The sequence below is a fragment of the Myxocyprinus asiaticus genome, chromosome 1, assembly GCF_019703515.2.
Source record: "Myxocyprinus asiaticus isolate MX2 ecotype Aquarium Trade chromosome 1, UBuf_Myxa_2, whole genome shotgun sequence".
Classification (NCBI taxonomy): Eukaryota; Metazoa; Chordata; class Actinopteri; order Cypriniformes; family Catostomidae; genus Myxocyprinus; species Myxocyprinus asiaticus.
In genome coordinates, this window is record NC_059344.1 from 17,711,349 (window position 1) to 17,723,487 (window position 12,139).

At 46.9% G+C, this 12,139-nt stretch overlaps 1 protein-coding gene across 9 annotated transcripts in view; it reads left to right on the forward strand.

Moving 5' to 3' along the window:
- Nucleotides 1-12,139, forward strand: part of si:ch73-335l21.1 (insulin receptor substrate 1-B) — a 59,104-nt gene that overhangs the window by 13,109 nt on the left and 33,856 nt on the right. The window lies entirely within an intron of this gene.

The following is a 12,139-nucleotide window of genomic DNA, read 5'->3' on the forward strand; positions in this document are numbered from 1 at the left end:
TTTCAATTAACAAAAAAACAAAAAAAAAATATTTGCAGAATGTAACTGAAAACAGGAACAAAGTTATTTTCGGTTATTAACCGTTCTTTTATTTTGTTCTAACCGGTAACCATTTGAAAAAGGATGCTGCAGAACTTCTGAACCGGAATGAAAAAAAAAGGTTTTGCTCAGAACAAACCGAAATGCGATGCGCAATATCTGAGCGCTACACATGAACAAAATCTCAGATGTAGATGCTCAATAGTTCGGTTTGCTTATAACATGCATTGACAACAGTATGGGAAGAGCATTTCACCAGATTTTGAATAAGAAGCGAGTTAAACTACTGTTAACTTACCCACATACAGACACTTACAGGACTTCCTAGAGTGTTCCAACCGTCAAATTAAAAGCCATTACTATTTTCCTGGGAAATTTCAAAACCACGTCTTATCTCAGCACAAAGTTTAAATTCATTTCCTGGATTTGCAGTTTGGAGATCCCACCAGAAGGTAGTAATTAAATGTCCAAAATCTGAAAATATAGTGGAACACCAAATTAAGTCCCTGGCAATTAGCCATAGCCATTTTCTGAAACAAAAATGTATGAGATTTGTGTTAAACTATCTATAGGTCATGGTTTGTTTTTCAATTATTATTATTATTATTATTATTATTATTTTTATTATATTTAAAATTGTATTTATGATCTATTTTGTATTGGTATTTTCCCACCTGTTGTCATGTGTATTTTGTTGACTCATGTTTTTCATGTCTTTTATTTTTAAATTTCTAGTTCCTGTTTCATGTCATGAGGTTCCCTTATCATGTGATTTCATGTTTCCCTCCATGTTCATGTGTCTTGTCAGGTATTGTTGAATGTAACTTTGGTTGTGTAGTCAAGTTAAAGTCAAGTTCATGTTTTTTGTTTTACGTTTGTATTTAGGGTTTTAGGATTTCACTTTTGTTAATAAATTTGCACTTGGGTTCTTTACTTCATCATCATCGTCATTGACAGTGCCAGCAGCAACGTTACACCTGTTGCCGTAGAGTGATTTTTAAGTTACTGCAAAATGTACTGGTGGAAGAAGTTGAAGTGGGTAAAATGTTTGGATTTGGTATGATTTGATATATATATATATATATATATATATATATATATATATATATATATATATATATTTTTTTTTTTTTTTTTTTTTTTGAAGAGTAATTTGAATTTACAAATATTTTTGGTTGTATTTTTTACGTTTCAATAAATGAATTTCATTTTTCAAAATCAAAATCGACCAGTAGAAGTGAAGTGCGTGCCGATATAATTAATTGGAGCGTACAAATTCTGACGAGAATCACATTTTCCATGCACATTAAAGGAGCATGTCTTAGGAGTGCCAACCCTTCGTCATTTTTTGGCTTTCATTATTTCTGGATTGTGCATTTGAATTAATTAATATTAATTAATATTTGCAAATTGCACCTAAAAAGGTTACCTATAAGGTTAGAAGGTCCCCTATATAATTAAAGCATTAGCTTATAGGGAATTTCTCTCATATATAAGCAAAATGCACATTGTAACCAAAATATACACATATGAATCGATATTGAATCTAATCAAATCGGATCGTGCACATAGCCCGCTCGGGGTCTCAGGATCACGTGAGAGTAACCCGGACTGAACTCCAGGCACGATTTGCTGACAGAGAACACCTGCAGGTCCCCTACCCTTTTGACGGAAGTGAGTGCAGTCAGGAGGGCAGTCTTCAAAGAGAGTGCCTTAAGCTCAGCTGACTCCAAGGGCTCAAAGGGAGCTCCCTGTAGACCCCGAAGGACTACAGAGAGGTCTCATGAGGGGACGAGGCGCGGTCTGGAGGGATTCAACCTCCTAGTGCCTCTCAGGAAACTGATGATCAAGTCGTGCTTCCCCAAGTACTTACCATCTACTGCATCGTGATGAGCCGAAATAGCGGCTACATACACCTTCAAGGTGAAGGGGGACAGCCGCCCCTCCTGCCTCTCCTGCAGGAAGGAAAGCACCAATTCAACTGCGCACCTCTGGGGGTCTTTGAGTTGGGAGGAACACCACTCAGGGAACAGACGCCACTTCAAGGCATACAGGCGCCTCGTAGAGGGAGCACTAGCCTGAGTGATCATGTCTACCACCGCGGGTGGTAGGCCACTTAGGTCTTCCACGTCCCGTCCAGGGGCCAGACGTGGAGATTCCAGAGGTCTGGTCACGGGTGCCAGATGGTGCCCCGTCCCTGAGAAAGAAGGTCCTTCCTCAGGGGAATTCGTCGGGGGGGCTGTCACGAGGAGTGTGAGATCCGAGAACCACGTCTGGGTGGGCCAGTAGGTTGCTACTAGGATGACCTGCTCCTCGTCCTCCCTGACCTCGCACAGGGTCTGTGCAAGTAGGCTCACTGGGGGAAACGCATATTTGCATAGTCCAGGGGGCCAGCTGTGTGCCAGCACATCTATACCGAGGGGTGGGTGTACCAAAACGGGCAGTGGGAGGATTCCTGGGAAGCAAACAGGTCTACCTGTGCTCGACCGAATCGACTCTAAATCAGCTGGACCACCTGAGGGTGCAGTCTCCACTCTCCCCTGAGGGTAACCTGATGTGACAGCGCGTCCGCTGCGGTGTTGAGGTCGCCCGTGGGGTGTGAGTGGCTCATAGCGACTTGAGGCGCTGCTGACTCCAGAGGAGGAGACGGCGGGCGAGTTGTGACATGCAACGGGAGCGTAGCCTTGACAGTTGATGTACGCTACCGTCGCTGTGTTGTCCATCTGGACCAACACGTGCTTGCCCTGTATCAACGGCCGGAACCTCCGCAGGGCGAGCAGTACTGCCAACAACTCTAGGCAGTTGATGTGCCAACGCAGCTGGAGGCGTCTATTGTAACCACGACGTGCCTGTAGACCTGCTCTAGGGGAACCCCTGCATAAAGAAATGCAAGGTCGGTCCAAGAGCTGAAGAGGCGGCGACAGATCGGCGTGATGGTCACGCGATGTGTCCCGCGGCGCCATGCCCATCTCGGGACTCGAGTCTGAAGCCAGTGCTGAAGCGGTCTCATATGCATCAACCCGAGTGGTGTGGCCGCTGCTGAGGATGCCATATCAAATCAAATCAAAATCAAAAAACTTTATTGTCACACAGCCATATACACAAGTGCAATGGTGTGTGAAATTCTTGGGTGCAGTTCCGATCAACATAGCAGTCGTGACAGTGATGAGACATATACCAATTTACAATAACATCAAATTAACACAACACAATTTAAACATCTGTTATACACATAATTACACTCAACAGTATACAAATAATAACATACACTGTACAGTATACAATACGCACTATATAGATACACATTATTCAATAAAAATAAAAAATAAAAATATATAAAAAAGTATATATATATATAGAATGTACAGTATTGTACTGTATTGACATTCAGGCTGTTGGTTGATAGTCAGTTGTTAAGAGAGAACATAATATAATAATAATATAATTTATAACAGTCCGGTGTGAGATATAAGAGTAAGAGTAATAAGTGCAGTGCTGATGTATTTTGATCGTGGGAGAACAAGAGTTCAAAAGTCTGATTGCTTGGGGGAAGAAGCTATCATGGAGTCGGCTGGTGCGGGTCCTGATGCTGTGATACCGCCTACCTGATGGTAGCAGTGAGAACAGCCCATAGCTCGGGTGGCTGGAGTCTCTGATGATCCTCTGAGCTTTTTTCACACACCGCCTTGTATATATTTCCTGGAGGGAGGGAAGCTCACCTCCGATGATGTGTCTGGCAGTTCGTACCACCCTTTGCAGTGCTTTGCGGTTGTGGGCTGTGCTATTGCTGTACCAGGCGGAGATACAGCCAGTCAGGATGCTCTCCACAGTGCAGGTGTAGAACCGTGTGAGGATGTGGCAGTTCATTCCAAACTTCCTCAGCCGTCTCAGGAAGAAGAGGCGCTGATGAGCCTTCTTCATAACGACTTCAGTGTGGATGGACCATGTGAGTTCCTCAGTGATGTGGACACCCAGGAACTTGAAGCTGCTGACTCTCTCCACTGGTGCTCCATTGATGGTGATGGGACTGTGTTCTCTGTCTTTTCTTCTTTAGTCCACCACAAGCTCCTTTGTCTTACTGACGTTGAGGGAGAGGTTGTGCTCCTGACACCAGTGTGTCAGAGTGTGTACCTCCTCTCTGTAGGCTGTTTCATCATTGTCAGTGATCAGACCTACCACCGTCGTGTCATCAGCAAACTTAATGATGGCATTGGAGCTATGTGTTGCCACACAGTCATGTGTGTACAAGGAATACAGTAGTGGGCTGAGAACACAGCCCTGCGGGGCTCCAGTGTTGAGGGTCAGTGATGAGGAGATGTTGCTGCCTATTCTAACCACCTGGCGTCTGCTTGACAGGAAGTCCAGAATCCAGCTGCACAGCAAGCTGTTTAAGCCCAGAGCCCGGAGTTTCTCATCTAGCTTGGAGGGCACTATGGTGTTGAATGCTGAGCTGTAGTCTACAAACAGCATTCTCACATAAGTGTTCCTTTTTTCCAGGTGGGAGAGAGCAGTGTGTATTGTAGATGCAATGGCATCGTCAGTGGAGCGGTTGTTGCGGTAAGCAAACTGCAGCGGGTCAAGAGAGTGGCAATACAGAGCAGATGTAATCTCTGATTAGTCTCTCAAAACATTTGCTGATGATGGGGGTCAGAGCAACAGGACGCCAGTCATTTAAACAAGTTATTTTTGATTGTTTTGGAACAGGCACAATGGTGGATGTTTTAAAGCATGTGGGGACTACAGACAAAGAGAGGGAAAGGTTGAAAATGTCCGTAAAAACACCAGCCAGCTGGTTCGCGCACGCTCTGATGACGCGGCCCGGAATGCCGTCTGGGCCAGCAGCTTTACGGATGTTCACCCGTCGGAAGGATCGGGTTACATCCGCTACAGAGACGGAGAGTGAACTAACCTCTGTAGCTTCAGCCGCGAGAGCTCTCTCCGCGAGGGCGGTGTTATTTCCCTCGAAACAAGCATAAAAAGTATTTAGCTCATCTGGTAGAGAGGCAGCGGTGTTCATGGCAGAGTTTTTATTCCCTTTAAAGTCCATGATGATGTTAATTCCCTGCCACATGCTTCTAGAGTTGGTGGTGTTAAACTGTCCTTCAAACGTACTCCTGTACTGGCATTTTGCGGTTCTGATAGTTTTTCGGAGGGCATAACTGGCTTGTTTATGCTCCTCCACGTTCCCGGAATTAAAAGCGGAGATCCGCACATTAAGTGCCGTGCAAACATTGCTATTTATCCATGGCTTCTGATTCGGATAGATTCGTACAGTTCTGGTCGGAACGACGTCCTCTACGCACGTTCTGATGAAACACATTACGCTATCAGCGTAAAGCTCGATGTCGCCATCAGAGGCGGACCGGAACATCTCCCAGTCCGTGTGATCAAAACAGTCTTGTAGCGTAGAATCTGATTGGTCCGACCAGCACTGGATCGTTCTGAGGGTGGGTGCTTCCTGTTTCAATTTCTGCCTGTAAGCGGGCAGAAGCAGAATGGAAGAGTGGTCCGATTTGCCAAATGGTGGGCGGGGAAGGGATTTGTAGCCATCCCGGAACGGAGAATAGCAATGGTCCAAAACCCGGTCCCCTCGTGTGTTGAAACTAATGTGCTGGTGATATTTTGGTGCGACTGATTTTAAACTGGCTTTATTAAAGTCCCCGGTCACAATGAACGCGGCCTCAGGGTGCGCGGTTTCCTGCTCACTTATAATCCCATACAGTTCCTTGAGTGCCCGGTCTGTGTCGGCATGTGGGGGAATGTACACAGCAGTGATAATGACTGCTGTGAATTCCCTCGGTAGCCAGAATGGTCGACACAGAAGCATAAGAAATTCCATATCAGGAGAGCAGAAAGACTTGATAGAATGTACGTTCCTCTGATCACACCAGGATTTGTTGATCATAAAACATACACCACCAGCTCTGCTTTTACCTGAGAGGTCTTTCGCTCTGTCCGCTCGGTGCACGGAGAACCCCGCGGGTTCAGTGGCTGAGTCTGGAATCTCCGCAGACATCCAAGTTTCTGTAAGGCAGATAATGCAGCAGTCACTTGTATCTCGTTGGAAAGAGATCCGTGCTTTCAGCTCGCAGAGCTTGTTATCCAGAGACTGAACATTTGCCAGTAGAATAGTGGGTAGCGGGGGTCGATTTGCGCGGCGTCTTACACTGATGAGAACGCCGGCTTTGTTTCCCCTTTTCCTCCTGCGTTTCCGCGGCCGTGCTGCCCAGACAAAGGGCTCCACTTACGTGTTTGTAAACAGCGGGTCGGCATTGAGGAATGTGAAGTCCGGTTTACGGTGTGAGATTGCTGAACCAATGTCCAAAAGTGTTTGTCTGTCGTAGACAATAAGGCAGACAACATCCGAGACAAAAAACATAAGAATTGTGAACAAAACAAACAAAATATGACACAGGAGCCTCTGAAAAATTTCAGTGGACCGCTGTCCTCCATCTGAACGCCTTCAGACAGTTCAGCACCAACTGCGTTTTCTCATTAGTGAGGCGCGCTGTCATCGAGACTGAGTCCAATTCCAAACCGAGAAAAGAGATGCTCTGAACTGGAGAGAGCTTGCTCTTTTCCCAGTTGACCCGAAGCCACAGTCGGCTGAGGTGCCAGAGCGCGAGGTCCCTGTGTGCGCATAGCAACTCTCGAGAGTGAGCTAGGATTAGCCAGTCGTCTAGATAGTTGAGGATGCAGACGCCCACTTCCCTTAACGAGGCAAGGGCTGCCTCTGCGACCTTTGTGAAGATGCGAGGGGACAAGGACAGGCCGAAGGGGAGGACCTTGTACTGGTATGCCTGGCCTTCAAAGGCAAACCGCAGCAAGGGTCTGTGTCGAGGTAAGACCAAGACGTGGCAGTACGCGTCCTTCAGGTCTACTGCTGCGAACCAATCTTGATGCCGGACGCTCGTTAGAGTGCATTTTTGCGTCAGCATCTTGGACGGGAGTGTGTGCAAAGCCCGATTCAAGTACTCGCAGGTCCAGGATTGGTTGCAACCCACCGCCTTTCTTCGGTACGATGAAGTAAGGGCTGTAGAACCCTTTCTTCATCTCGGCTGGAGGGACAGGCTCTATCGCGCCCTTGCGCAGAAGGGTAGCGATCTCCGCATGCAAGGTAGCGCCGTTCTCGCCCTTCACCGAGGTGAAGCGGACGCCGCTGAACCTGGGCGGGCGCCTGGCAAATTGAATCGCGTAGCCGAGTCGGACGGTCCGGGTCAGCCATCGCGACGGGTTGGAAAGCGCAAGCCACGTGCCCAAACTCCGGGCGAGGGGGACCAAGGGAATGATCACGGCGGACGTACCAGTGGGTGGGGCCTCGCGGCGGAGCTCGAGGTGCCACGTCGAGGAGACTCAAGTCCCGTGGCCGTGCTGAGTCCAGGGACATCGAAGCACTTGGCTCCTGCCGCCCACCATAAGATTATCCAAGGAGGGGGGAGGAGGAATCTCATCCCCGTAGTCCACTGGAACAATCCCATGTGGGTGTGTTTGTGCCACAGCTGGGCGCACAGGGGCGGGGGATCTGCCACTGGGGTGCCATACCTGCCAAAATGGGACGGTGGACGGTGGTCGTGACGACGGCCGTGCACACCGGACATGTGACCCAGGAGACGAGGGAACCATTCTTTTGTCAGGCTTTTGGGTGCCGCAGCCTCCTGGGCATGCGGCGACAAAAGATTCTCCTCCCGGCCCTCCACCGGGGGATGGAGTGGTCTGTCGACCAGCCCCAGAGAAGTTGGTCTCCTTGCCCCTGGGTCGCCCATCTCGGGGGCGCTTCGAAGTCTTCCTCGGGTTCTTAGCGGCCGGCCGCGAGACGGGTGGCGTCTGCTTCCTGCGAAGGGCTCCACGCCTGAGCCGGGCCACAGGGGTGGGCTGCGGCGGAGCCGGTGTTGTTGCTGCAGGAGGATGCCCTTGGTGAAGAGCAGACAGGGTGCGAGGTCTTAAGCCGCGCCGGGGCAGGATATGTGTAAGGCCTCCATCTGCTTCTTCACCACCGAGAACTGCTGGGCAAAGTCCTCGATGGCGTTGCCAAACAGGCCAACCTGGGAAATGGGGGTGTCAAGGAACCGTGCCTTGTCCGCCTCTCCCATCTCGACCAAGTTGAGACAAAGGTGGCGCTCCTGGACCACCAGGGTGGACATCGCCTGCCCGAGAGACCGCGCCGTGACCTTCATTGCCCGGAGAGCGAGGTCAGTCGCCGAGTGCAGTTCCTTTAGCGCCTTGGCTTGGTGTACTTGCAGGAGAGCCATTGTGTGCAGGGCGGAGGCGGCTTGTCCAGCGGCACCGCAGGCTACAGTCGTCAGGGATGACGTAAACCTACAGGCCTTGGACGGGAGCTTTGGGTGCCCGCGCCAGGTGGCGGCGCTCTGCGGACACAAGTGCACTGCGAGTGCCTTATCCGCCCGGGGGATCACCGAATACCCCCTGGCCGCTCCACCATCGAGGGTAATGAGAGCGGGGGAGCTGAAAGACTGGGACCGGGCAGTAAAAGGTGCCTCCCACGATCTTGTCAGCTCCTCACGCACTTCCAGGAAGAAAGGAATGGGGGTGTGGCGTGGCCGTGGCGGCGCCCCGAACCCAGAAACCAATTGTCGAGCCGCGAGGGTTCAGGGGAGAGTGGAGGGTTCCACTCTAGCCCGACGCTCGCGGCCGCCCGGGAAAGCATGTCCATCATTTCCGCATCGCCGTGAGACTGGGTGACCATTCCCGAAGGAGGAAGCCCAGCCGAAGCCTCTGCGTAAGACTGGACGAGCCCGCTTTCCGATGCTGCGCTCGATAACTCATCGTCTTCCCGAGCTCCAAACAAGAAGTCGAGTGTGAGAGCCCGATCGGGGCAAGCGAGCGTGCTGGGGAATGGGAGGTCCATGGGGGGATACCCAGCGGAGGTGGTCCCATTGATGTCCCGCAAATCAGCCCCAGTGCTAACCGATGCAGCCTCAAACCCGTAGGTAGAAGGACCGGTGCAGGGAGCCATTGGGGTGGCTTGCTTTCTTATGAAAGCAAGCCACGACCGCAACGTTGCCATGGTCATGTTCTCGCAATGAGGACATGACTCATCCACGAACGATGTCTCCACGTGGGCAGTGCCCAGACACGTAAGACAGCGATCGTGGCCGTCAGAAGCGGAGAGATAACGACCGCAACCAGGAATAAAACACAAACGGAAAGGCATCTTTAAAAAGACGTTCCGTGTGTGCCGCTCTTTTTGTGAATTAAAATATACTCTTTTAGAATATACTCTCTTATTTTCGCTCTGCCGAAGCGCCCAGGGGCGTTCTATGCACTCCAGGGGTGCAGAGGGGGAGAAGCCGCTGAAATGCACAGTAAATCCAACAGTTTTGAGGTGCGTCTTTGGAGGGAATTGAATTCAGTGTACTGAATACAACCACTCAGCTCCGAAGAGAAAATCTGAATGAGTGGTTGCATACCAGCTCCATTTATACCCGTATGTCCGGGGGAGTGGCATGCAAATTCCACTCGCCAATTCTCATTGGCCTTTTTTCAAAAAAGCAGAGGTATTTGGGGCTCCCAAGAGTGACCCCTAGTGTCACTACATTGACACAACGTCGAGTGAGTGACAGATAGGGAACAAAATTAGTTACCAGTAACTAACAATGAGCAATACTTTTACAGCATTTATTAATCTTGGTTAATGTTAATTTCCACATATAGCCTTCTAATACATTTTAAAAATCAAAAGTTGAATTTGTTAACATTAGTTAATGCACTAATGAACATGAACAAACAAAGAACGTTTTTTTTATTAGCTAACATTAACAAAGATTAATAATTCTGTAAAAAAAATATATTGTTAATAGTTTGTTCATGATACCTAATGCATTAACTAATGTTCAAGAATGTAAGATTGTAAAATGTTACCACATTTACTTAGTTTTGTTATCAGTCCCTTCATCTCTCTTATTTTCTTACATTTTAAAATGTAGACTGGATGTGTCGATGAATGAAAGTAGAAATCAGGAGAGAAAAAGAGAAAACCTTTGTATGGATAGTCATTAAAAAGCAATGTGTGGTTTTGTCTCTGACTATCTAATGCAGGCTACCAGCTTCACTGAAGTTCACACAAACATTCAGGAGGACCTACATCACATAAAATCAAACACACACTGAGCAGCACAAATACACACACATGGAGTGGGGCAAACCACCTTTGAATTAAATGGTCCATACTTCCATTTAACTGAAAGAACAGAAGGAACACACACAATTGTGTGACCACAACAGAAATATTCTGGAAGTGGTAACGGAAATGTTGTTCAGACGAGAGCAGGGTGTCCTTTCTTAATCACGCTATGGTGCGCTTTTTGTACATATGGTTGTAATTGTCTCATTTGTGTTGGAAGTATTGCGATGCTCAAATTTACAGTAAGACACTGGGTACCATGACTAGCTCCTAGTACTTGAGCAAAATATTTCCAAACGATAGCATTTGAGCTATTTTTTCTTTCTTTTTTTTTTCTTTTTTTTTAAACTGTAGCAGACTAAGAAAAGCCCCCAGATTTAAATAGCAAGTTCCTACAGGATTATGAACATCGTATGTGTTTGCACAAAGTTTTTCATATTAGGACTTATTGGAAGTCTTTGCCAGCACTCGTGTCTTTACTAACAGTGAACACCTCATCAATCTGTCAGCTGATTTGCACTCTGTAACTTGCTCTTATTAAACAGGTGCTTCAGGTCTTTCTGTAATTTATCTTTCAGAGAACAAACAAAGGAATTGTTAAATGCTCATGCAGGAAAGTTGATGAGTTGAACATGGAATGCTTTCTCAGTAGGAAAAAATCACTATGTAATTTAAGGCACTTCAGCAATACCAGGCTAAAGGCCACAATATCAAGGTGTTGCTTCCAGGGATCTAAAGAGAGCTAATGGAACAGTAACTCAGCACATTGTTCCCAAACAGTGGTAACCAGCAGTTGTGCATTTCTGTTAGAAACCATCAAAGACTTCTTTGATATTGGATAGACTTTAATGTTTTCTTATCTTTATATCTTAATACCTTTACATTACAATAGAGGGGCCCTGTCTCTTATTTTCCCAGGGCCCCACATGAAGTATGCAAGGTAGTAAAAGCAGGTGCAAATGTTCAAAACGCCAAGAGCCTTATAAGGGTGGTGTTGAGCTGAGAGGTCCCATGGTGGTTGTTCAGCAGTTTGCATATTTGGAACATACAGGTGGCAGCTTCTGGGAAGGTAAGTGTATATTTTGGCTAAGCTTGTTGGTGCTCCTGACATACAGTATTTTTTAAAAACTACTTGTTCTAGATTTTCTTCATAAGCTAGTTTGGCTGACATAACAAGAAGATTCAAATTTTAATATTTGGCCTTTTCATTATTGACAGATAGTTTATAAAGGACAGGAAATTATGTGGTAATGGGATCAGTAAATGATACAAGCTCATCACCTGCATTTGCACCACTGCTCAACGTACACATGTGATAAACATGTCCCATAAGGCACAGCACAGCATCTGTGTCTTCACTTTCCAAGTAAAGTATTACAGTCATGTTTGTTTTACTCTGCAAACTGAAGGCCTCTAGTGCAACTCATAATTTTTATGTAGCTCTGTCGGCAACACAGTGTAAATAATAATCTATGCACTCCTTGGGACATATTGTACACATTGTGGGATATTGTCTGTTAGCTGTTGACTTGCAGTGCATCTCATATCAGTAACAAGTATTGGTTTGCAGTTGTATTAACAATGGCCCATTGACTTCAGGCTTTATCATCAACCTTTGTCCTCTTGTTTCCACTTTGTGCAACAAACCACTTCTAGTTTAAAACTAAGCTTTATACTTACTCAGTCATATCTATAATTAAATAAATCTGTTTTTGAAATGATCTTTTAGGTCACATAATCATTGACACTCTTTGATCTATTGAGTGATACAGGCTGAAAAACATGACGTAACTGCTAATTCAGTCAGGACCACTTCCGTCAAATACATACTTGACTTGAATACTTGGATGAATGCTTTTATTTACTTATATACAGTTAAAGAAATCTGTTGGTGTTGGCGGTATGGCTCTGTTCTTGTCAAATTTTACGCAAATCCATGCAGCTATGCATGAACAGAGC